The sequence below is a fragment of the Halichoerus grypus genome, chromosome 5, assembly GCF_964656455.1.
Source record: "Halichoerus grypus chromosome 5, mHalGry1.hap1.1, whole genome shotgun sequence".
Classification (NCBI taxonomy): domain Eukaryota; kingdom Metazoa; phylum Chordata; class Mammalia; order Carnivora; family Phocidae; genus Halichoerus; species Halichoerus grypus.
The window spans coordinates 66,782,444-66,810,208 of record NC_135716.1 but is presented as its reverse complement, the minus strand read 5'-3'; the positions used below and the strand labels follow the sequence as shown (position 1 = coordinate 66,810,208).

Genomic DNA, 27,765 nt, shown 5'->3' with positions numbered 1-27,765 from the left:
TTAGGGTCCTGGGATTGAGCCCTGCATCGGGCTCCCTGCTCTGCGGGGGACCTGCTTCTCCCTCTCCCTCTGCCTGCTGCTCTCCCTGCTTGTGCTCTCTCTGTCAAATAAATAACTAAAATCTTTAAAAAAAAAAAAGATAGACATGACTACCATAGGGACTAAGACCTCATTATCAAGGACAAATCAATCCATGGCTCATCCACAGCGATTGACCAATGATCAGTCATGATTATCAACCAATGGTAACTTCTACCAGCTTGAAATACACTCTTGTCAGAAGCATTTTCTAAAATTCCAGACCTCGTGGTGCCTGGGTGTCTCTGTTGGCTAAGTGCCGACTCTTGGTTTCGGCTCATGTCATGATCTCAGGGTCTCCAGATTGAGCCCCACTCAGGCTCAGCCCTCAGCATGGAGTCTGCTTGAGATTCTCTCTCCCTCTCCCTCTGCTCCTCCCCCCACTCTCTCTCTCTCAAATAAATAAATAAATAAAATCATTTTTAAAAATTAAATAAAATAAAATTCCAGACCTCAAAAGTACAAAGAAGAGGTACAGAAAGCTAAAAAAAAGAAAAAAAAGTAAATTAAGCAGATTAGTGAATATTCATTTAAATAATATGTATTTAGGAAAAAGATGAATACATATATATAGCTATCCCATGACTAGACTAACTGAAAAAATTTGAAAAATAATTAGAATTCACCACTGCATTTATAGAGAGCTTTTTTTGTTTGCTTTGTTTTGTTTTTGCTTATGAATTTTTTAGTGCTCAGGAATAAACGGATTTAAAATTCCAATGAGGAACAGGTACACTAAACTAAAGATGAATTTTCTCTAAACCATTATGTGAAAGCACACACACTTCCTCCACAAAAGCTCTTGGATTCAAAATATAACAGAAAATGGTAACAAGGAAAATGGCAAATCTTCAAGGTCTTTGCGTTTTCATCCCAGGGTGCTTCTGGTGACCATTCTTCCCATCTCACTTCCTTTCTCCCATCATCTGGTTTTGGCAGCTCCTCTGCCTCCTCTTCTCTCTGGGTCTTCATTCAGGTTGGCTTCAGGAAAGGAGAGGAGAGGAGAGGAGAGGAGAGGAGAGGAGAGGAGAGGAGAGAAAGGAAAGGAAAGGAAAGGAAAGGAAAGGAAAGGAAAGGAAAGGAAAGGAAAGGAAAGGAAAGGAAAGGAAAGGAAAGGAATGGGAAGGAAAGGAAAGGAAAGGAAAGGATAGGAAAGGAAAGGATAGGAAAGGAAAGGATAGGAAAGGAAAGGATAGGAAAGGAAAGGAAAGGAAAGGAAAGGAAAAGGGTGTGGTCTTCTTGATGACTGGAATGCTTCACCCTGTGAAGTAAAAGGAGAGGAAATATACATTACTTGATAATACCCATAACAATTTCAAGGATAAAGAACCTGCCATAATCACCCTGAATCCAGGTTCTTGTCTCTGGACTTCTCCAGAAATCATTTCTTTCTTTCTTTTTTTTTTTTCTTAATTCCAAATTGCCAACAATCTAGAATAAAGAGACCAAAAAAAAAATAACTTTTATCCTACCAATATGTGGGAAAATATTACTAGTCTCAACTTTATAAATAATGCCTTTATTTAAATTTACTGTTGCTACTTATATTTCTAAATAATCATCATTATGTGGTTATATTTATTGAAGTAGATTATCAAAATGCATAACACAGTTTTTCCATTAACTCTTTCACATTAATGAGTTGCTATTTAGTAAATTACTATTTCCCAGCACTAAAAGGAAGAAAGCCAGTGGCCTGAATGATTTTCCAAAGTGCCTATTAATAAACACCCAAGGCATATATTAAAATACTAGAACATGAAGGTCTTTGGGAAGTACATAAACATGTGAACTGGGGTTTTTAGAAATGTACATTAACACTTTCATGTCTATAGCATAGTGCTCAATAAATTCCTCTTCTAGGTTTGCTTATCACTCTAATTTTCACTGTATTTTAATTTGTGGCAGTTTTGCAATGATTTTAACTGAACCAAAGCTTTCTGGTTTCTTTGCTTTGTTAGGAAATACTGAATGATCATTTGCAATTTTACATCAAGGGTTTTCGGAATTATGTTATTCCAGAGTTCATTTCAGTCTATTAGAAGCACTCAAAGACAGAAAGGTCCTATAACAAGCACAGGTGGTAAGGTTTTACTTTTTAAAATTCTTGAAATATTAATAAACCTAATTGTTCAAAAGTATAATCTATATTTTGAAAGGTTTTTATTTATTTATTTACTTGAGAAAGAGAGACAGAGAGAGAGCACGCGAGCAGGGGGAGGAGCAGAGGGAGAGGGAGAAGCAGATGCTGCGTGGAGTGCAGAGCCCCACGGGGCATGATCCCAGGACTCTGGGATCATGACCTGAGCCAAAATCAAGAGTCAGAAGCTTAACTGACTAAGTCATCCAGGTGCCCAAAAAGTATAATCTATTTAATGCAGTAACGATGATTACTTCTTTGATGTTGGTCGCTCTAAAATTTAATATTTTTAGTTGTTTAAACATTTTATGTAGAGGTAATTGAGTATTTACATGCAGCTGTAAGGAACAATACCAAGACCTCCCACTTAACCATGACCCTGTTGCTCCTGATGATAACATTTTGCAGTACTATCGCGCAATATCACCACCAGAATATTTACATTGACACAACCTAGATCCAGAACATTTCCATCATGAGGATTGCTCACATTGTACTTCTAAAGCCACATTCTCTTCCCTCCAGGCATTACCCCTTTCTTAACTTCGGCCAAAAATGTTTTTCATTTCTAGCGTTTCGTCTTTTAAAAATATTATATAATTCAGGGGCATCTGGATGTCTCAGTCAGTTAAGCATCCAACTGTTGATTTCGGCTCAGGTCATGATCTCAGGGTTGTGGGATGGAGCCACTAGTTATATAGGAAGATTCAGGCACAGTATGGTCTTGAGTCTTGGCTTTTTTCTATAGCTAATACAAGGACAAGGACAAGAATAAGAACTCTAACAAGAGTCTCTAGTTCTCCAAAAATGAGACACCAGCTACTATTACTCTCCCTTCCTTGTATCTGGCAGGATACATTCTCCTTGATGAGGAGGTGATGAGGAGGTTCTCCTTGATGAACTATGAGGTGACTTCTCAGTACTCGATAAATGAAACTATCAAGACTGACAATGACAGTCTCTTCAATGAAGATTACATTCACTATCCATTGAGGAAATATGTTGGGTGCCTACTATGTGCCTGGCACATTAGGCACTAGGCAGGGCTGGTTACATAATTTGTGGGTGTAAGTGAAAAATGAAACAGTGGAGCTTCTTGTTCAAAATGCAGGAACAATGGACGCCTGGGTGGCTCAGTTGGTTAAGCGACTGCCTTCGGCTCAGGTCATGATCCTGGAGTCCTGGGATCGAGTCCCACATCGTGCTCCCAGCTCAGCGGGGAGCCTGCTTCTCCCTCTGACCCTATCCCCTCTCATGCTGTTTCTCTCTCTCTCTCTCTCTCTCTCTCAAATAAATAAATAAATAAATAAATCTTTAAAAAAAAAACAAACAAACAAAATGCAGGAACAATATCATTAAAGGTACTAACATACAACACTTGTATTTTCTTTCACCCTCTTTCTTGTCCTGTCCTGGTACATGTTATTTGCTCTTCAATGTTGCGATCACCCAGGCAATGGGATATTCCACTTCCTGGGCATCTTCCCTTCCCACAGGCCCATGCTAGAGCCCACAATGGACAGGCCACTCCAAGGGATTACAGTTTCTGTACCAGGACACTCTTGGTTCTTCTTCAGGTATGGATGAGAGGTTTGGTAGTCACCTGTGAATGTGCTATGGTTCTTCCAGGCTTGGCCAGGCCCAGTTGCCAGCAGGCTCTGCCCTCAGACACAGGAGGCCATACAGCTAATCCCTGCACACAGGTGCCTACCAGGTGTGGAAGGCAGTAAGTATAATTGGGCAGGGGCATCAAGGGACAGGTTAAATAGCACCCAGCATCCAGGCATGGGAGACTGGGCAGTTGAGAACCCATGCTAGGGAGGCAGGCATGAGGCAGGACCATGTAGTTCCAAGCCTGTGGGGCATGTTCCATTGTCCTATAGGATTTCACTTACAAAACACAGATAAATCCAAAGACAAAACTCTTCAGAACTTCAATATGGCCACCACAAAGCATTATAACTTCAAGCATAGGACCCTTTTTAGCACAGCGCCCTATGTGACGGGGCTGGTCTCAGGCTGGGAAGCTGGCCGTGGCACTAGGCACATGATGGCGGATGGTGCAAGGCCTGAAAATCCTTTTTGAGACTTCAAAGAAACTGTTTTAAATTTTAAAACTTTAGTTCTTTAAACATATATTTCATGTGTTTTGTTAACACACGCTCAAGGAATTTGACTCTTTTTTAACTAAATTGTCGTGTTGTTTTGACATTTGGAAGACATTAACACTTTCAAGTGGCTTTGATGAGATGGGTCTGTTGAATTACTTTACTTCATCATATCTTGGTATTATAGTAAAGACACTTATTCTACTCTCATAAATTTCTTAGTGATCCCATTATTATTCTGTAATTATTCCTTCAAGACAGAAACTAAGTTCCATTACTCAATAGGGACTATTTTACTTCATCTAGAACAAAGAAGCTGCAACATATTTACTGTCAGTGGTGAACTGAAAATCCTCAAATGGCTCTTATCAACATCCTTATTCTTTTTTTCTGTTTTGTTTAAATAGTTCTTTTTTTTTTTTTTTTTTTACTGTTAGTGATACTCAGCATTAATTCTGTGTGCAGAACACTATGTCCATCTACATGGATGTCTAACAGAATTAGATAAATTGTATTGGCTTCAAATTTTTCTTATTTTCTCGTAAAAGTTTTTTTTTTTAATGATCAGATAAAATAGTAAAAGTCAAAATGTAGATTTTATAGGTGATTTTGAGATTTGGGAGTGAATTCTAATAATAGTGTAGATAATGTCAATGGTAAGAGAGTAATTTTTATTAAATGCTATTTCCATGTCAGAAAATATGTTACCAGATTTATGTATCCTTACCACCTCTAATGTTTACATTTAAATGTCTTTCAATTTTGCAAAGTAGGTATTATTGGTTCCATTTTACAGGTGAAGAAATTGAGGCACAGTGAAGTTAAATAATTTCCTGAGTGTAAAAATATGCAACACTCAAGACTCAAGTTCTTTCAACCCTGCTATGTAGTCTTCAAAAAATGTCTTCTCTTGCAAAGAGAGAAATATTCTTATTTGTATAAATTTGTTAAAAAATACTGTTTTAAAGATGGATGGTTCTCATCGGTGAGTGAATAATCGAAAGTTCATTATTTGTGGTGGTGCTGTTTGGTGGTTTTGTTTATATATTTAACCATTTCAATACATATAGTACATATATTCATATACGATATATTATATATACACACATACAATACATATACAATACACAACATATATAATACATGCACATATACTATATATATATATACACATACACAGTTGACATATATATAGTGTACACACACACACACACTATATATATATATAAACACCTCTAATCAAGAATAAAGTTAATTTAAAGAAGTATTTGGGAGAACTGGTTAAAGATATTCACCCATTTGTGTTACATTTGTTTTAGAAATAATGCAATTTGATAATAACCGTTGAGTCTATTATTCTCAGATACACTTGTCCATCTTGGAACTCACATATGGAGATTTCGAAACTGAGGACAGAGGGTTCTGCGATAACTGGATTCTCTAACGATGTCCTTTGGCACAGACCTGGAAGACAGCATAGTACCAAAGCTACAGGGTAGGTTATTTTTGACATTTACATCACAAGTTAGTTTGGGACTCGCTTATTAGTCTCTGTCTTTGTTCCAGTGCTTCTAGAAACTGACCAATTCCACAACTTTCAGAAGGCAATTACCTGCAATATTAGTGTGAATCTCTAGAAATAATAGTCCTGAGATCACCACATAGCATCATTTTTTCTAAGTGATCAGAATGTATTTAAGATATTCACTTATCCATTTATTTGGGATCATCTAATTTCACAATTCTTCAATATTTGAAAACTTTGAACCAAATATGGTATGCTTGAATGAGTTTGCCTATGTTGTTCCCCTGTCTTACAAAGATGGTATTTATATGGTTTGAAAAAAGAGGGAAAAAAAATAATAGAATCTGATAATTTTCAGTATTACCTTTATTTTCTATATTGAGAAGCAACTTAGCCTATGGTTAAGAGTGCAGACTCTGAAATCAGCTTGCCGTATTTTGAATCCCAGTTCCATCCTAGTAGCTCTGAAACCTTGAGAAAGTCACTTGAATCCTCTCAGTCTGAGTTTCCTAGTGTTGCCACATGCAAAAAGTTAACAACAGTGTCTGGTAAACATTATTCGGCATTTAACTATTAATATTGTTTGATTTCATATCATTGCTAAAGGTGAGAGCAACTTTCCGGAGCCTCTAGTCTTACAATTAACTCTCAACAGAGAGATAGGAAAACTAAGGTTCCAAGGGTTTTCACGACCTAAGTCAGAGCCTATCAACAGATACATTAGAACTAAAATATAACCTCCTAATTCTCAGGCAAGATCTTTTTCTTTTACTCAACATTTTCCTACTTATCTGAGTATCAGGTTCTTAATAATTCTGGGCCCTTCTGGAGTAGCCTATACTTTCACATGTACTTCCTTAAATCCTTCTACATAAAACATTCTTCCTCTCAAAATTGTTCTGGCTGCCTCATATTCATCCTTCAGGATTCAGCTTGTTCTATGACTCCTTATTTGAAAAAAAACTGTCTTGAGCAAACTCTCAACTCCCAGCTGTTCCAGGATTGGGTTATACCTCCTCTTAATTGCTTCCTCAGAACCCTGTATTTAACTAAATTATCCCACTGGATGTATTTGCTGAACCTCTTACATTTCTCTCTAAGTAGCTTAGCTCCTTGGGGCAGGATCTGTATCTTCTACAGTTGAGCACCTGTCATTTACAACTGATACTACTGAAGAGACTAGGAGTGGAGGGCTAGCATAGTCCACAGTAAACTTTCTAACTCCTACCCTACTTCTCTTTTTCCTTTTCAGCTTTTACCTTCTCTACTTACAAAGACTGGTAGGGTCACTGTACACATAAGGTAGAAAAAATTATTTTTTTTCTTTATTTTCCTATATTTGAGCCAGATCCTTGACTTACAGCAGAGTAACCTCCAGACCACAGGTTGGTATATAATTTATCTACTGTTTTGTCACTGATGATCAGAGTGTCTCCACACTCTAACTTTCCAAAGTATTTTCCATGAAAGATTATGAGGCATTTTGTGAAACAAAAATAATATCAAAGAATACTGATAGTGGCTATGAAAAAAAAATCCCATGTTTAAATATGGTCAGGAATTGCTGCATTGTCCCCTCTTAGATACCATGATGTGCTATGGTGTATTAGGAGACTCACAAGGATCTGTATTCAACAACAAACAAAATTTGTTCACATAGATTTAATCTAGATTTGCCTCAAATTATTTGACCAACAATTCTTAGTTGCAGTGTCTCATGGCCGTTGTGGTCTTTGGTTCACACCTGAAAAATCAGGTTCTTCTCTAACGCCACTAAAGGCTAGCAACTGCAAGTCTCTATACAGAAGACAATCTATACTGATCCTCTAGTGAGTAGGGTTTGAAACTTTTTTATTTTATTTTATTTTTTTTAAATTTTTTTTAAAGATTTTTATTTATTTATTTGAGAGAGCGAGAATGAGAGAGAGTACATGAGAGAGGGGAGGGTCAGAGGGAGAAGCAGGCTCCTCGCTGAGCAGGGAGCCCGATGCGGGACTCGATCCCGGGACTCCAGGATCATGACCTGAGCCGAAGGCGGTTGCTTAACCAACTGAGCCACCCAGGTGCCTGGGTTTGAAACTTTTTTAGATTCTCCTTTGTTAATTCTTCCCTTAATGATTTGAGACATCATCATTCTGATTGATTCTTAATAAGATTTTTAAAATGTCTTCTATACAAGAGATGCTAAAGCAATGTGTGATACTATAAAGCATAACAATTACTAAGAATATTTTAAAAAAAGAATACCACAGCCCATTTTCTGAGTCTTGGCATACCTTCCTGTGAGTTTATTTATTTACTGTCTTAAATGAACTAGTTAATTGTATTTCATTTGGATATCGTGGAGTTTATAGTTAATTTTTATTATTCATTATTATGTATTTAATAATTCTTAATGTGTTTTTTATATACAGCCAGAACAACTTGGGTTCATACTCCAGCTCATGTAGCCCTCGGACATTTGAATTTGGTAGTCAAGGAACAGTGTACTTGTCACTCAACATGTTTGCCGTGCATGGTACTTTAAATTTAATGTACTTGTAATTTTTTCTTGTATTTTTATTAAGTCCTCTACTTGTTTTCACATTTTTCTCTGACCAACAGATGGGCTGATTTCTCCTGTACATGTTTCCTTTGTTAATATATGTAATTCAATAGTCAGAGAAACTAGAAATTAGTTGGTACCACATTTTCAAAGGAAAATGTTTTCTTCAAGCTGCATTTTATTTCTGAGTTGAAAGAAAACATAATACTTTCTAGGTGACTTATTTACAAGGGGAAACATAAGAACCCGAGTTTCAAAGATAATAATGTTGGTGATATTTTCCTGATAATCGTAGGAGCCTAGATCAACACAAGGTCACTCCCAGACCCTGTTTTATCTACTGTTTAGATTATGTCTAATCTAGACATAGAGAGAGTTTGTCCAATTGTATTTTTTTTCTCAGCTTGTTGTTGATTTGACAGATGCTTATGTTTTACGAAGATGTAAAATAACATTTTGAAATGAAAATTGGGGAGAATTAAGTAATGCAATGTAATATTACTATCTTTGGGGAGAAGTATCTTTCTATGCAATTCCCAGTCCAACAATCCTCCCAATCCAGATAGGCTACCTTGAATCCGGGACCTATCTTGCCCTGAACACCACTGATTCATCTCACCAAGTCAGAGCTTCATCCTTCTAGAGTAGATGTGTTCTCTGTATGTGTTTACCAAAGCTCCGTAAGTTAATGCTGGCTGGTACTTTTCTGGTTAGAACAAACTCTTTCCTTATTGACTAGTCATGAACCTGACTGAATGCCTCAGGTCTGGGGGTTCACCCAGGGATTGCTGTGTTTTCTCACCTTTATTCTTAGGGAGACACAGTATTTCCCTCAGATTTGAGGAAGGAAGTCTGATGAATCAAAGTTGTCTGTGTGGCCAGATCATAGCAAGGAGGCACAGGGAAGTTAAAAACCTCATTTAATCTACACAACAGCTACGGATGGTAAGAACAGAACATTCTACTGGCTTATCCTAAATTCTGGGCCAGAGATGTAAAACTCAATCTCATGAATGAACTCTCTTCATTGCTTGGTTCTGCTGCTTCTCACCACCAGTCATATAAAAAAATATGCTTGGATATTCAAAACACAGTTTTCTTTTTTCTGCCTGTGCATTTGAATACTCCTTTATTTCTCAGCAGGGAGAACCTCTTTTCTTATGATTCACATTTTTCCTCTTCTTCAACTGCTATCCCACTATCCCAAATTTCCTTTTTCCCTTAAAACTTTCCTAGTTAGAGTGTTCCAATATCTGATTGTTGGTCTTCTCCTCAGGTGGATTTTTATACATTGATTTATTTATGTTACAATTTCATTGCGAACTTTACGTTTCCATTTCTCCATCCAACCTCTGCCTCCCATCAGATTGTAAAATTTCTTCCATTTTTCTTGAAATTCTTTAAGGTGCTTAGTGGGGTAGAGCCTCTGCTTTTCTTCTCTTTCTTTGTTACACTAAAAGGATGGAATGCAAATATTTTCCCTCCAGGGAGGCTTTGGGAAGGAGAATTAGTTTTTCAGCAGCTAACGATTTGTACTCTGGGTTTAATGGTCCATTGAAGTCTATTAAGTAATAAGGAGAAGAAAAGAGGGTTCTAATGGAAGGTAAAAGGGGATCAACCAGAATAAGGAAAGGATTTCCCTGGGACTACAGGGAAGGCTAGGGCAGTAGGCCAGGGAAGGATAAGGTTTACAGAAAAGAAGCCTGGGAGATTAGGGGCAGGTGGGAGGGAGGGTGGTCAACAAGGGAAAGCTCAGGCACAGCTAAGAGGCTGCACCTAGTAAAGGACCCCAGGAGAGGTCTTGTTCTAGGGCCCAGAAGGCTCCAGAACTGAATCAGAGCTCACAGGCCACTCCATAAACCAGCCTTCACTGGGGCTGGCGTCTCTTCTTTCCTTTGCTCAGGAACTTGGACATGGCACTTCTGGCGCCTACAGAATTGACCCTGCAATATTCAGCACCTCACCAACTCTCCTATTATCCGTGCCTGCCACTCAGTTTGGCCACTGACATCCAAATGTCTAAGACAGGATTCTGGCATATAGCATCTCTATGTCATCTCTGAATTTTTTATCTTCAGCACAGATTTCTCTTCTGATTTCAACTTCCCGTTTGCACATCTACTCAAGTACTATGGACATCAGAAACGTAATACATCCCAAAGTCAACTTCTGGTCTTCCTCATTTGGGGAAATGGCATCTGTATCTATCCAATTGCTTAAGCAATAAACTGGAAGTCATTCTAGCCATACTCAAATTACTTACTTTAAAGAGGGTTTAAATGAAGAACTATTTAGAAAGGTGAGGGTGGAGTTTAAAGAAACCACCAAATAACATTGTAGTGTTTCTGAAATAATGACAATGACAACCAGAACCCATTCTTAGACCTGAATGAGGCAACAGAAAGGAGCAGTTACTGACACCCAGGGCAGAGAGGGCTGTGGAAAGGCTCTAACAGGATCATTGTTTTTCCATCCGATGGATGTGGGCAGCCCCCAGCACAGTGTGGGGGTGCAGATGGGAAACAATATCTCAATGTTACTCTGCTCTGCACCTCAGAATCCCACCACTATTCCTGAAGCCGTAAGTCAAGAAAACAAAACAAAACGTGACTGTTGATGGAATCCTAGAGCGTGAGCTTCTCAGGGCAGAGTGGAGAATGGTGATGAGTGAATCAGGATGGACAAAGAGAAGAAACGAGCACAATCACTAGCATTGTCTTGACTTGTATCTGATTATTTCACGTCAATAACCTACTAAAAGTGCTCCAGGAAGTCCTTGAACTAAAAACAAACAAACAGGGGCACCTGGGTGGCTCATTTGGATAAAGCATCCAACTCTTGATTTTTGGCTCAGGTCATGATCTCAGGGTCATGAGATCAGCTCTGCTAGCTCCTGCTTAAGATTCTCTCTCTCCCTCTCTCCCCGCTCCCTCTCTTAAAACAAACAAACAAACAAATAAATGTGGAGGATGGGGCACTAGACAAAGTGGAACCTGGGGAAGAGGCTCCTGGGCTGGGACAATGATTAATGATTTCCCCACTGCCTTTGTCCAGTGCCTATACATGAGGTGGGGGAGAGAGAAGGGTGGGGGCAATAGATGTTTATTGACTGTCTCCAACTCTCAACCACTCAGAAGCTGATATTCTTTCGGGCTTGTTCAGTTCAGTGAGAGCATGAAGCACCTCTTGAAGATGGGTTCTGTTGAGCTCACTCACTGACATATAATCAAATGTTTTACTTTGGTTCCATTATCTTTTCATCAAAATACTTTGAAAAAGATATGATTGACATCCCCAAGTTGATTCAGTTGAGGACAAACAATCTTCAAAGCAGAATTGTCTCTCCCTGATCTGGCTCAATAGCTTGCAATATTAAATTCATAAATTGAATTACTTCTGCCGCTGACTGACTTTTCTTGAAAGCAAATGTTACTCTCTTTCTTTTTACATAATCAATCATGGATTAAAGTAGGTAACACAGGTCGTTTGCTACGAATCAATTTCTCTATAAAACCACAAAAGAGAAGGTCAGAAAGAAGAGTGTGAAGACTCTAGATTGCCAAAGTAAAAGCCTTGCAGAGGAAATTAAACCATGTCTTCCTTTGGCTCCCCGAAAACTGCAACCTCCTCTTTTTCAAAGTTATTGTGTGGGTTGTAAACCTTATCTTGACTTCTTTGACATTCATCTCTTCAACAGATGAAATCTAAATCCCCTCTCTTGGCTGGACTTAGTGACTCACCACGAACTTTAGAGCAAGGCACACATGACTACCAATATGACTTCCAACTCCAGTCATAAAAGGCTGACTTTCTCTTTCTTGGGACACATACTTTTGGAGCCCTGAGCTGCCATGTGAGAAGTCTGGCTGTGTTGAAGTTGCTATGCCGGAAAGACCTTCTAGAGAGAGACAAGCCAGGGGGAGTCCAGCTGTTTTAGCGCCTGTTGTCACGGAGACAAGTCTCATTTGTTTACCAATGAACACAAAGAATTTAGTTTTTAGAGCATAGTAGGTGCTCACTACTTTGTTAAATAAATAAAATTTGTCCTTTGGGTTAGCCTTTCTGAGATACTTGACACTTTCGAGAAAACTACTCTACCTTGTGAATATGTGATCATGTAGACAGACATCTCAGAGGGAGAAATCTCCACTAGAAAATAATATATAAATAAGATTTCAACAATTTCATGCAAAAGCAAGCCAAAGTCTTACACCAGTCTTCAGAAAAGTCATAAGACCTTAGAGTACCTCTCCTTAAGCAATCTCTAAATTGGTTTCTCTACTTTTCCATTATTTCTACACAGCACATTTCTTATGATTTCTAAATTTCCCACTCTACAGAGTCGATTGGAACAAAGGTCAATCAGAAACCCCCCCCCAACCTAAAAAAAAAATTGCTTCATCATTAGTAGGGATGTTTTCTCTCAATTTTACTGAGGAGCAAGAAATTATTTTCTAAGAGTAGAAATTGAATCCTATTCCTACTATTCCAAATATTTTTACCCCTGGTTTTAAAACCACCAAGTGCAACAAAGTAAAAACAAAATAAGAATAGTTTTGTAACTTAGTGTATTTTTACCTTTCTTGGATATCTCCTCAGTCAGATGATCAAGAATTCTGAGAGCTTAACAAAAAAATTAAGTAAATAAAAATTTAAAATAGAATAAACACCATAAAAAAACCCTTCAAAGTCTAAGCAACACGAAATGACCATTCCTTCTCTATAAAATAAAATCACAAGTCTGGGCTTCTGATTTGCAATCACAACCCTAACAAAAGTTCTACAGTGAGATGTGGGTAAGAAATCATGTTCATGATTACACACAGTGCAGAAAAAAATCCTTTGGTGAATACCTGTCACATGCATGAAGCTCTCTACCACTACTGCTGCATCCATAACAATTCAGAATAAAATAGGTCAGATAAACATCACTCAATCACATTTTCCTTTCCTCCTGGGATCATCAACATCCCAGTTTTCTCCTGCTGCCCTGAGCCTGATATCAGCATCTTTTTTTTTTTAACCTGCAAGATTGTGATTAAATATTTTTCCCCTCTGTCAATACTTTTAGTAAAGAATGAACTAAATAAATTAAATCAACAGATAAAAGAGCATATGGATGAATTAGGCATTGCTCCCTCTCATCATGGTCCCTTCTGTAAATGACAGATTAGCTGCTCATCTAAAATCTGTCAAGCAAATGCTTTGAAAATTCAGATAAATTAAAAGAATTATAAGACAGTCTTATTAAGCAGAAGTGACGACAGCATCATGTTCTTTGGTTGCATTTATTGAACTAAAGCCTGGGGGCACAATCTTGAAATTTTGAGATGAGATTTTTTTTCAAAATTATTCCTTTTTAAAAAAAATATGTATTTATTCATTGTAATAGGCTCTTTAAGTCCTACTCAGTAATAATGCTTTTTCTTTTCAAGATATTTAATGGAAAAATCCATGATTTATATTTGTATTTCCATACAGCCTTTCCAAAAATGATATTGCAAGACCTAATAAGTTTTATGTTTCAGAAACCACATATACACTGCTTGTGGAAACTCTGCACTAGGGAAATTTCCATGGGCACGAGGCAGCCCAGAAGTCACTCAGACACTCATCTTTTCCTCCTCTCAGCCCGAGTTTAGATTTGTCAAACAGAAGCAGAGTTAGCCATGTGTTAAAGGTGGCAAGACAGATTTCATTTAGACTACTGCAGCAGGAGAGACTCTAGTATAAACGGAGTTCAACTCTGATCTGTATGGAGAAGAGTGGATGTTCCAAAGGGAGAATGGGGGAGTAGGGAGGAGGAATGAACAGAGGATGGAGCCGTCAGGGAAACGGACATTTCTAAAAACCAGGTAGGGGCGCTGTATTCTAAGAACTGTCATGCAGGGCAGATGTTGGATCTGCATATATCTTAACAGTAAATTCTTTGGGCAGTCGTGAGCTTTTCCGGGGAGGAACTTAAAAGGGGAGGCTGGATACATCCGGGGATGTTGGAAACCTTGAGCTGTTCGCAATGATGCTACTCATATCTTAGTGTGTGTGGTAGGGGTTGGGAGTGGGGGGAGCGATGGTGCACCCGGGAGTTGTGGGGACAATATCATTTGTGCTGAGCGTTTGCAGTTCTACAGGCCAAGGTTGAATTCTAGCCAAGAAGAAGGGGTTAGAGGAGCCTGACTGAAATTTGGTCGAGGAGAGTCTGTCAGACTTGTGGTTCTTCAGTGTGGAACGCAGGGGTCAGTCTGAACAACAAAGTCGCCTCAGTGACGGTGGCTACGTGCCAGTCCAGGACCGCTCTGGGTTTGCTGTGGAACCGAGACTGAGGAAGGTAAATGAGTAGAGACAGAGCAGAATGGAAAGGTTTCTAATGGTGTTCACCAAGACCCCACACTACACTGTAGGAACTGTTACCATTTTCCTTGGAACTCAGAACAACAGGATCATGAATCAATCCTTGAAACTTCCAGTTGTTGTTTTTTTTTTTTCTACTGTTTCTTTTTAGTGGTGTAGGCAAGGTAAGGATTTGGCTTTTTGTTCATACCGATGATCTGAAATTTTAGAGAAGAAAAGGAATGAAAAGAAAAATCATAGTTTGTTATAATTCTCTGAAAGATGTTGAAAAATAGGGGAGTGCTCTCACTTTGTTCCCTGACTTGGGGAATGATTTTTCCTTCATCTATAAATATTTATATGTATCATGTAGAAACTGGAGGATGTAGATGCAGATAAATGAGAGGAATGGAAGAGATAGGTTTCCTCTAAGGAGCTTCCAGTCAAAGAGAGGAGAGAGAGCCTTTACAGAATTTTTCTTTTTTTTAAGATTTTATTTATTTATTCATGAGAGACAGAGAGGCAGAGGCAGAGGGAGAAGCAGACCCCCCCACAGAGCAGGGAGCCTGACGCAGGACTAGACCCCAGGACCCTGGGATCATGACCTGAACCGAAGGCAGACACTTAACCAATTGAGCCACCCAGGCACTCTGAGCCTTTACAGAATTAACTATAGTATAGTTCAGAAAATGTTAATGCCTTCACAAAAGAAAATGCACTAAAAGTTGCCAGGCTTTGATATTGCCTTTGATAGGAAGAATTTATAACTCTTGCATATCCTAGTTTATTTAATCTTCAGAACAACTCTATAGAGAGAAGAATTTTCCGGAGGTTATCAGGAGTGATCAGGAAGAGACATAGAGTGTTGGGAAGAAGTATGGGCAATTTTAAATAGGGTGGTCAGGGCAGCCTCAATAAACAGGAGATATGTAAGTCAAAACCTGAAGAAGGTGGGTGAGTAAGCCCTGGGGAAACCTGTGTGAGTTGCACTCCAGACAAAGGAGAAGGCAAGTGCAAAGGCCCTGAGGAGGGTATAGAGCCGGCCTATTAAGAGGCTGGTGGTGAGCAAGGGAGAAGAATAGCATGTAAGCCAGGAAGCTAACAGCCAGGGGCCTCGCAGGTTACCACAAGGACTCTGACTTGCTGTCTGTTAGTGAGAAGGCTCTGAGTGGAGGAAAGACCTTGTCTGACTTACAAACTGTATACCAGAGGGAGGGAAAGGGCAAAAGCAGGCTGTTAGAATAAACCAGGCTAGTGCTGAAGATGGCCAGACCAGGGTAGGAGATCAAGCCAGGACCTTGGTTTCACTGACATCCTGCTCTGAGTTCCTTCCCTGAGATGCAACCAAAAAAAGAAGGCCAGATACAAAGCAAACCCTACTCAAAAAAGCACATGTCATGATTCATAAACAAGGAGCAGGTTTGTGGTAGAGTCTGTCTGTGGTGGGGTTGGGGAATGTGTAAATGGAAATTCAAGGAGAGAGGGCTAGGAGAATCATTACCTCCTCTCTACTTTTTATATGAGCTTTATCTCCAACTTTTAGGTGTTGAATGATGGAAGCAGGAGGGGGAGGAGAAAGCATGCAGTGTTGGGGCGGGGGGTGGTCAGGACTGAGCCCAGGTGGGAAGGGGAATATCAGAAGGCAGAGGGGATGTGACTACATAATTGCTTCAACTAAGCTCACAGACTAGGTGGAGAAATTGCGGGAAACAAAGAATATACATTATTACTGGGGACTGAGGCAACCCAGAGTGTTAATGATGAGGTGATCGCCCCCGCCTCCCCGCCCGGTACTGATATGTATGTGAAATTCAACGTAATTCAAATAAATTGAATGCTGTTGATGGATCCCTTCTCTCTGCCAGAGACTGGGCTAGAGGTGCACAAAGTTGAAACAGCAACTTTGTATCCTACCTTCGTGGAGATTCCAGCCTAATGGAAAAGAGAGACAATTAAATGTGCATTTATACAACCACATGCCAAGTGTTTTCAGTGGGGAGAGGTGCATGCAAAGGATATCCAAGAAAGGAGTAAAAAGGAGGACAGTTGATCTGGAGGAAAATAATCTTGAGACCTAAATCACACTAGTACAAGTAACTGGCTCTGCACTTCTAGCTATTCACTTAATCTGTTTAAACTTTATACTCTTTTGCAAAAAAAGAGGGTGGGACTCATAACTTCAAGGCTCCTTAGCAATTCTAAGTGCCTAAACTGTTTGTCTTGTTATGTTCACAAGGGCAAAAGTTTAAAGCATCCAGGCAGCGAAGAGAATTCGCAGCTGATAGGCTTCTTCAACATTGGTTTTGACTCCCATTTATTTTATTCTGAAACTTACATTAAAACAAGTATGGTAATTGTTTGAAACAAAAGACATTACTCAGCAACATTTCAAGGGTGCCTGACTGACTAGGTCAGTAGAGCATGCGACTCGATCTCCGGGTTGAGTTTGAGCCCCACATTGGGTAGAGAGATTACCTAAAAATAAAATCTTTAAAAAAAAAAAAAAAAAGAAAGCAGCATTTCAGCTATGTTGCAATGAAAAGACTTTGAAAAGCTCAGAAAATATAGTTTTCTCCAACATTGTTTTTCCTCTTTTCTACAAAAACCTTTTGTGCAGGTTTGACTGCAAGATTAGATACTAATTTGACTCTCTACATTATGGAACAGTCTTTAACACAACACTGAAACATGGGCTTATCTAGAGGGACAGTTTTTGAAAGAAATGCTGCTTTGTTTTTCTAAATTATCCAGAACAGAAGTAGCGGGCTGATTTGTTGATATGCAGATAAATATCGGGTATTATTTAGCCAGCACCAACCTGCCTGAATATCTTTCCTCCACTCTGGGAATATTGCAGCTAAAATAATAATAATAATAATAAATGAGGAACTTTATTTCCTAAAGAATAAATATCAGATATTAGATAGTACCCTTAGGAAATAGGAAAATTAAATGAGCTCCATTTTCTTACACAAAAGGAAATGCACCCTCATCAAATACTGAAAGTCCTCTCTGGGTGGACCTCTCAGGGTTTGAACGTGGGTGCAACTGAGAAAGAAAGAAAAAAGAGGCACTGAGAAAGAAATGAAAAAGACTCAATGAAATATCAAATTTAAATGAAAATTCCAGTCAGGTATGTGTGGTTCGGTTTTGGAATAGCCTTCCCTCAGACATCATTTTGGTTTCCCAGTTTCAAGGCCAGTCTGTTCACGGTCTTCACTTTCCCAAACGGTCCGTCCGAACACTTGTTTCTGTCTGTTAACTCGAGCCACCAGTTCCTCTGTTCCGGAACCTGGACAGGATCGCCTGATGGAAGAACCAAGCGGCACCGGGAGATCTCGGTGATCTAGATAAAGAAGAGTCCGGCCATCGAAGATAACTTTGGTAGACAACCTAGCATCAGGATAATTCAATGCAAGGCATGATCTGATTAGCAGTGTGTTCTTCATGTTCTAGAATCTTGGTCCTGTTTTTATTCTACTTCAGTTGCATTAAGGACAGCCATAGATAAAGAAATTGACTGTTTTCCAGAGGATGCTATATTATTATAAATCCAAATAAAACACCATAATATAGTAAATTTCACTCCCATATAGAAAAACTACATGTTCATTATTATTTGAGGTTTTAAGTAAATTTCTTAAGACTCTGCATAATTATTTCTCAGAGCTCTCTATGTGGCTAATTATGCAGAGTAATATGATTTATTTTTGAAAAATGCAAACTCTAAGCACATGTCTTCAACAATTAGCATTTACATAAGTTATGTTTTTAAATTATAATTAGAAATTAATGAGTCAAACATATAAAGCATGCAACACAAAATAGGAAAAATAAAGAAATACTAGAATCAAGGAAAGATAGCATTGTTTTATATAGTTTTTTCTTCTCAGCTTAGTCTAATTCTCTAGATTATGAGCACATCTCATTCTCAACATTTTTGTTATTGCTTTATAATCAGATTCCTGATATTTAATATTGCAAAAATAAAATTCGGTTATTTTTTTAAATCATAAATTAATAATCTCACTGAGTTTAGCAATCTAATTATTTCTTGCTTTTTAAAGAAACCGGATTCTGTTAGAGCTAGAAAGTCTTCTAAGGCCTTCTTTGCTCTCAGATTCTTCTGTATCAACCCTTGTGGTATGGTTTCTTGTTGGATTTTCTCTTAGTGTTTATATAGGTTACCATACTTTCTGCCATACATTAGTCTCGCATGAGCAATTGGCGAACAAGTAGCAAATTAACTTAAAAAAAAAAAAATCTAGACTATATTGTAAACAACTAACTTAAGAAAATACAGTGAGGCCAGCCTTCTGATTTAAGCCATATCACCTATGGAAAGCACTTTGGTACATCTGGTCTCCTATTTTTTCTGGTTGCAATGGGTAAACTCTAGGTCTTTTTCGGGTCAAAAATTCTAACTAAAACATTAAAAAAAAAAAAGTAGATGGTAAATTCCAGGTACAACATATCAGACTGGGAGTCTGAAACACCCTTTATTGCTGTTTAATAGAAAGCTTTTATAAACAGTAAGTGGAAAGTAGACACAAAAGATAATTTTATGGCATAAAAAGTTAAATTATTAATTTTCTTAAAAATAATGGATTAAATTTTTTTGAAATAAGAAAATGAGGCCATCTCTTCTGAAGAAACTCGTATATATCTTACATTTTCTACTATAAAATAACTACACTAGGGCGCCTGGGTGGCTCAGTTGGTTAAACGACTGCCTTCGGCTCAGGTCATGATCCTGGAGTCCCTGGATCGAGTCCCGCATCGGGCTCCCTGCTCAGCAAGAGCCTGCTTCTCCCTCTGACCCTCTCCCCTCTCATGTGCTCTCTCTCTCTCATTCTCTCTGTCTCAAATAAATAAATAAAATCTTTAAAAAAAATAAAAAATAAAATAAAATAAAATAAAATACACTAAACAGATAAGGAAAACCTTATTTTATATTTGAAATAACAGCTATTTCTTGTTAACATGCAATTTTAGGCATTTTATTTATGTACTTACTTTTAGTTTATAGCACAACTTCATTAACTTCATTGAAGTATAATTTAAAAGTAAAAAAAATCAATAATTTTAATTCCACAATTTGATGATTTTTACTTGAGATAAAATTCACATAACTTAAACTATATCAGTTTACTCATTTTAATGTTTGAAAACCAGTGTTTTTTTTATTAGTTCACAATATTATACAACCATCACCTCTATCTAATTCCAGAACATTTTTATCACCAAAAAGAAGCTATACTGATTAAACAGTTGGTCCCCATTCACATTTCCTCCAGTCCCTGGCAACTACTAATCTACATCCTGTTCTCTATGAATTTACCCATTCTGGGCATTTCATATAAATGGAATCATATAGAGACGCCTGGGTAGCTCAGTCGGTTAAGCATCTGCCTTTGGCTCAGGTCATGATCCCAGGGTCCTGGGATTGAGCCCAAGGTCCATCTCTCTGCTCAATGGGGAATCTGCTTCTCCCTCTCCCTCTGCCTGCCGCTCCCCCTGCTTGTGCTCTTTCTCTCTCTCTGACAAATAAATAAATAAAATCTTTAAAATAAAATAAAATAAAAAACTGTTTCTTAACCCAAAATTTTGAGGATTTTCACCTATATTTTCTTCTAAGAGTTTTATAATTTTGGCTCTTACATTAATGTCTTTAGTACATTGAATTAGCTTTTTGTATATGGTGTAAGGTAGGTGTCCAAATTTATTTTTTTGGATTGTGATATGAAATTATCTCAGGACCATTTGCTGAAATGACAATTTTTTTTCTCATTGAATAGCCTTGGCACCTTTGTCAAAAAACAATTGACCAAAGATATATGGATTTTTTTGTGGACCCTCAATTCAATTCCATTGATCTATGTATCCATCCCTACATCAATACCACGCTGTTTTGACTATGGTAACTTTGCTGTAAGTTTTGAAGTCAGGAAGTGTGAGTTCTCCTATTTTGTTCTGATTTTTCATTTTTAAAAAATTATTACTTAGGATACCTTGCAATTTAGAGAATGAATTTTAGAATCAGCTTGTCCATTTCTGCCGAATGGCAGTTGGAATTTTGATAGATCGCATTGAATCCATAGATTGGTTTTGAGGGTATTACCATCTTAACAATATTAAGCCTTTCATTCATGAACACAGGATCTCTTTCCACTTATTTAGGTCTTCTTTAATTTCTTTCCAAAATATTTTCTAGTTTTCAATGCACATGCCTTGCACTACTTTGATTAAATTTATTCCTAGGTACATTTTTTAATGGACTATAAATAGAATTTAATCATGATGTATAATCATTTTAATGTGCTGCTGGACTCAGTTTGCTAATATTTTATTAGGGATTTTTGCATCCATATTCATAAGGTATAGTGTTCTATAGTTTTCTTTTCTTGTAATGTCTTACCAACATTGAGTTGGTAAGTTTTACCTCTTGTTTATTTTGGGGAAGAGTTTGAGAAAGATTGACTTTAATTTTTTTTTAAAGATTTTATTTATTTATTTGAGAGAGAGAGAGAGAGCACAAGCAGGGGGAGCAGCAGGCAGAAGGAGAGAGAAATAGACTCCCCACTGAGCAAGGAGCTCGATGCGGGGCTCGATCCCAGGACCCCGAGATCATGACCTGAGCTGAAGGCAGCCACTTAAGTGACTGAGCCACCCAGGCGCCCCTGATTTTAATTTTTTAAATGTTTGATAGAATTCACCAGTGAAGCCATCTGGTCCTAAACTTTTTTATTGTTGGAGAGTTTTCGTATATTGATTAGATCTATTTACTTTTTATAGGTCCATTCAGATTTTCTCTCTTTTTTCTCAGTAAGTCTCACTAAATGTAATTTTGTTGATCCTTTCAAAGAACCAACCTTCGGTTTAATCAATTTGTTTCAGTTGCTTTTCTATTTCAATTTAGTTTACCTCTGCTCTAATCTTTATTATTTCCTTCTGTTGGCTTGCTTTGGGTTTAGCTTTCCTTCTTCCATGTCCTTTAGGTGGAAGTTTAAGTTATTGATTTGAGATCTCTCTTCTTTTCAAATGTAGACATTTATAGGTGTAAGTTTCTCTCTGAGCACTGCTCTTGTTGCATCCCATAAGTTGTGGATTCATTGAGCTCTTCAAGTAAATTTAAGACAGTTGAATTAATACCTTTGTCTGTTAAGTCCAATCTCTGGGCTCCCTCAAGGACCATTTCTGTTAATGTCTTTATTTCCTGTGAGTTGATCATACTTTCTTGTTTCTTTGTATGCCTCATATTTTTGATCTTGAAAACTGTACACTTTCAATGTTCTAATGTGGCAACTCTGAAAGTCAGATTTTCCCCTTGCAAGGTTTTCTTGTTTCTGTTTGTTATCTTTGTTGTTGTATATTTGTTTAAGGATTATCCTGGTCTAATTTTGTAAAGTCTATATTCTTTGTTATGTATGGCCACTGAAGTCTGTATTTTATTAGCTTAGTGGTCAGCTAGTAATTGGACATAGATTTTAATACCTGTGTAAGAAACAAAAGGAAAAGGATTCAGTCTTTGCAGATGAGCTTTGTGTGTGTGTTGGGGGCACACCTTCAATACTCAAGTAGACAGTTTACAACTGTACCATAGCCCTACTTTCTGCTTTCACTGAACCTCAAGGTCAGCCGGACATGAAAGTTAGGGCCTTCTCACATCTTTTCTGGGCATGCACATGGCATTCTAGGTTTTTAGGAATATGTCAGAGTTTTTCACATCCCTTTTTCTCTAAGCTTCTCATCACCCAACCTTTCTTCCTAGGCATCTGTCTACTCCATTGTTCATCTCCACTCGCATCCATTGCCCAAGGCAGCAGAAGCAAATACATTTCTCTTTAAATGTTTTTGACAAATGCCACATCTCAGCCCTGGGAGACTTCAGAGTTAGGTGAGATCAAGCAAACCCTTTGAGCCAGTCCTCCACAGAACCACCACAGATCAGGACAAACTCTCACAGGTCTTTGAGAATACAGCTCATTCTACTATTCTCTGGCATGAGCACCTGTGCTGGCTCTGGGCTGTTGTTCAAGGCCACTGCCGAGCAATGGGGCAAGGGATATGACCAGGGTAAGTTAAAATGCCAGAAAGCTGTCTACCAAGATTCAACTTCCTTGTTGAAAGTGTTTCCCTGGTTGCTTCATGCTTTTGGTTAATTTCCAGAGTTCCAAAAAAGTTGATTCTGATAGTTTTTGTTAGTTTATTCATTGCTTTTGCAGAGGGATGGACTTTTTTTGAATTCTTTCCTCTGCCATTTTTGTTGACATCACTCAATTCGATCATTTTTGACAAGTGTATAAATTTGTGTACCCACCACTATAAGACAAATGTGATGAAAAAGAGTTAGAGTCAGGTCTCATTCCAAATCATTCCATAATAATCCTAACATGCTCATAAAATGTGAGTAATAAGAAGTGCATAAATGGTAAGTATTAAAGAGAGAAAAAAAGAGCAAACATCATAGTTTGGAAAATAGTGCCCAGGAGAATTATGTAAAGGTCATAGACTATGAATAAATATTAATGCACTTATCATGCAAAATTAGAAAAAATGTGCTGTTACAACTGAAATATTATTCAAAGACAAGCATTGTAATTAAGAGTTTCCTTTTCCCACGGCAGTGGTAGAAAAATGCTGGTTTATTCTTAGCCTTTATCCAGTTCATAATCATTTTAAAAATTCAAATGTAATTCTTGTTCCAATAATGCTTAAAGACTGAATGAATAGCTAGTTAATTTCTTGAAAGCATGGCATTCGATCTGCTAAACATTGATATTTCTGCCTAGCATGTTCAGGAATGCTATAGTATCAATTAACTGTTTCAACTCTCAGAAATTCACAGCTAACTGAAATCATTGTCAGTTCATCTCCTCTCAGGGAAATTAGACATTTTTGGATGATCTGTAGGTAACTAGCATCTACATTTGGGTTAAATGTTCTTCTTTCTCCCCTTCAGACCTCCACCACATTATCCTAATCCATGAGAATAGTTTTTGGGGACTATCTTCCATTTGGAGACCTGGGATCAACATGGACTCAATATAGTTACTCTATTCACTAATATTTGCTCCGAACTACTACAATTTGTAGTATGGCATACACTTAGAGAGGCAGCTTCGTTCTGATCCACATGTCAGACAGGTGATTGTCTCAGGTTTAGTATGCCAAAGAGACTCCTAAAATAAGACTGGGTTCAGAAATCAGACAGATCCTGGGATGCCTGGGTGACTCAGTTGGTTAAGCGTCTGCCTTTGGCCTGGGTCATGATCCCAGGACCGTGGGATCGAGCCCCACGTGGGGCTCCCTGCTCAGCGGGGAGTCTGCTTCTCCCTCTGCCTGCCGCTCCCCCTGCTTGTGCTCGCTCCTGCTCTCTCTTTCTCTCTGACAAATAAATAAATAAAATCTTAAAAAAAAAAAGAAATCAGAGAGATCCTAACTCTAACATGTGTTTTTCTCTAGTTTACTTTGCATTTTAAATCTTGCTTGTGGCAAAAGTACATATTAAAAGAAATTTATTTGGGTTATAAGGAAAAACACAGGAAAACGAATCTGTAATTTTATATTTTTCTATACCAAACAACAGAAATTTTTAAGGATGATGTAGTTAAGCTTGATTTTCCTTAATGACTGAAAAAGTTAAGAATAAATGGGAGAAATTCAGAAAGATCATTAGCTGATTGGGTTAAAGTTAAAGAATTACTTTGATTTCCTTAGATAAATAAGCAGAATAAACATTAAAATAATGCACATGAAGCGTTTTCAAATTTTGCAAGTTTGTTAAGTAAAATGCCAAAGCAAATTAGGTCATGGGTAAAAGAGCATTAAGAAATGCACATTAATATTTATATCAAAAAATACCTTGCTGTGTGGAAAGTCAACCATAAGTGCTATAAATATACAAGGAGTATTTGTACGAATTATTTTTTCACCAATAAAAATGATATGATAAACAGTGTGAGGAGATGAATTGTGGTCTTTGACAGTGACAACAGGAGAGGTTCCTTTTCCTAATACTTACTCCAAGTATAAACATCCTAATCTTTTAAGGATACAAAGTCTTGCTATTCACAAAATCCTCCACAAATTTTGCACATTGTCAGACAAATAATGGTTTTTCAGTAAAGGCAACTTGAAATAAACTGAATTCAGATTAAAGTCACATAAGTATTATTTTATTTATTTATTTATTTATTTATTTATTGGTCAGTAGGGACGGGGACAAAGTAGCAGTAAGAAATCTCTATGCAGTGAAGATCTTAAATTTAAATGAGGGATGCTCATATGTTATACTATTTCTAAGGCAAACATCTGGGATTTTCAAATTGGTAGAGCTGCAGACATAAAACTACTCTTTACCACTCTATATAATGTTTCTTGCTTCTGTGCCTTTGCTCATAGGCTTATTTTGACAGGAAAGTGTTTCCGTCAATTCTTTGCCTGGTTAACTGTTAGTTCTTATTCAGGACTCAGTTCAGCAGTTCAACTTTCACCTCCTCCAGGAGGTCTTGCTTTATTATTCAGGCTGAGTTAAGTGGTCCTCTTCTGCACACTTGAATGAGCTTTTGTCTCTCTTTCCAACAACTTGTCAGAGCTTCAAGAAAACTAATAATTTTTGTTTTTCTTCTGTCTTTTCTAGTCTTTGGAACATAGTAGACATTTTATTACTACTGTTGAATGAATTGAATGATGCTTAAAAAAGAAATTGCAATTCTATTTTGTAAACAGTTATTCCCATATTTAAGCCTGATAATATATTTTTGTAATAAAGAGAATATTGTCTCTTAGACAAAATGGTATTATTTATCCCTCAATAGGATATGTGTTGTTGTTTTGAGTTTTGTGTCATTTCACAAAATGTCCTAAACTTCCAATCAATAAAAAGGTGTTGGGCGGGGCAGAATAAATTTAGCATTGATCTCTCCTCAGGGAAAATAAAGTTTCAAAGAAAACATGAGGCAGAAATGCAAGTATGATCTTCAATGAAACTAGGAGACAGCTAGCATTTGAACCATAAAATCAGAATAACGATTCCCAAAGCAGTGCAAATTACATAAAGGTTGAAGAACGTACAGAAGGAAGATACCCAGTGTAGCAGATCACAGAAGAGCTGGCACAGCATACTTCCCCAGGATGATGCTCAAACCCAAAAGTCTCATTATGACAAGAGAAATGGCCTGCAGGAGCTGCAGAAAAAAAATCTTGCCGTAAAACTTAAGAAAATTGTGATCAAACATTTTCCTAGGAATAAAAAACTTATTCATTAGTACAGGTTAGGAAAGAAGTAAAAGAAAAATTAATACAGAAATCAATAGTCTTCATACTCGAAAGAGGCCGCTTTGAAGATGTGATGGAAGAAAAGTCCACAATTTCAGTGGTAACAACATGTATGAAATATTTAGGACAAAATGTAAAAAGAAATATTCATGATCTGTAAAAAAAAAAATCCATAAAATGTTACTGTAAGACCCAAAAGGTGACTTAAAAAAATGGAAAGTCTTATTTTTTTGAAATATACTCACTATCATATCTCATACTCTCATTGACATATAGATGTCAATTCTGCCTAAATTAATATATTAATGTGACTCCCTCCCAAGAAATTTAATGAGATGATCTAATTCATAAATTCATACAGGAAACATAAACTAACAATAGTAACCAAAATACTCTGAAGAGTCATGAGAAGTGACTTGCCCTACCAGATATCAAAATGCATTCTAAAGTGATAATAATTAAAATAGTTTTGCACTAGCACATGAATATACAAATAAACAAAACAATAAAAAACACACCACGGTACACAAATATATAAAAAATGGATACTACCAATATTTCAGTATAGGAAGGTAATATTATTTTAAAAATACCTGTAAGGTAACAAAACAGGATAGTTGTTTGAGAAAACAACCAAAAATGCTTGATCTTAAAACTCTACTTTTTATTCCAAATAAATTCCAGATAAGTCAAAGATATAAATGTAAAAATAAAAATGTAATCATAACTTATTAGAAAAAATGGGCTATTTTTTTACTCCAGGAAAGTCTTTTCTAAGTATGAAGTAAATCTTCAAAGTCATTAAAAGAAATAACTAATTAAATCAATTGCATAAAAATAATTCCTTCATGATTCAAAATAAATAATGTCAGAAGACAAATGCTAATCTGAGAAAGAATAATTACAATTAAAGACTATCAAAGGGCCAGACTTTAACATGAAAAAGTTTCCTACAAATCCATAAGTAAAAGTCTGGCAATACAACAGAAAAATGTGCAAAGAGATATGAAAAAACACTTCATGGAAAAAGAAAACAAGTAAAAATTCAGACTGAAACTACAATGAAGCAGTGTTTTCACCTCTTAGATTGGCAAAGACCCAAATACATGTTGGCAAATTCTGATGATGTTCTGTGTTAGCAAGGGTATGGAGGAAATAGACATTCTCACAGGTTGCTGGTGGGAATGTAAATTAAGGCAACCCTCTATAATGGGCAATTTGATGGTAACAATTAAAATGACAGATATTTTACAGGGCACCTGTAAATATTTTAAATTAAATTAAATTAAATTTTAAATGTAAAACAATAACAACTTACCCAGTTGAAAATTCACAGATTTGCAACCTGACATGTAAGATGTTCTGCATGGCAAATGACTTGTATCACTTAATTGTACAACTTAAAGAAGATCGGTCAGATAAATTTGCTACATCCATATATTAGAAAAATGTTCAGCCATTTAGGAAGAATGAAGCAGTATTTATAAACTGATATTTAAAAAGCTGCAAAATTAAGTGGAAAACCCCCTCAATATTAAATGATATATTTAGTAAGCTGAAATTTGCATTGAAACAGATTCCAGTAAGATCTGTTGGATAACACTATAGACAAGATACTCTACTCTCTAAGTACAAAGTCCTGGAGAAAGAAACATGAAAGCTGGGAGGTAGGGTTATGGAAGAATTTCCTTTCATATGGTATTTTATACATTTTGAATTTTAGACCATGGGTTGGTTGGTTGGTTGGTTTGTTTTTAAG

General features: G+C 37.1%; 1 long non-coding RNA gene across 1 annotated transcript; it reads right to left on the bottom strand.

Annotated features, from left to right (window-relative positions):
- Positions 1 to 1,177: 1,177 nt before the first annotated feature.
- On the bottom strand, positions 1,178 to 25,918 carry LOC144381734 (uncharacterized). The gene is made up of 3 exons (XR_013447514.1): positions 25,803 to 25,918; positions 5,716 to 5,790; positions 1,178 to 1,339 (listed from the first exon to the last, which is right to left on the bottom strand). It is a non-coding gene; the product is annotated as an uncharacterized LOC144381734 (long non-coding RNA).
- Between the last annotated feature and the right edge of the window lie 1,847 nt (positions 25,919 to 27,765).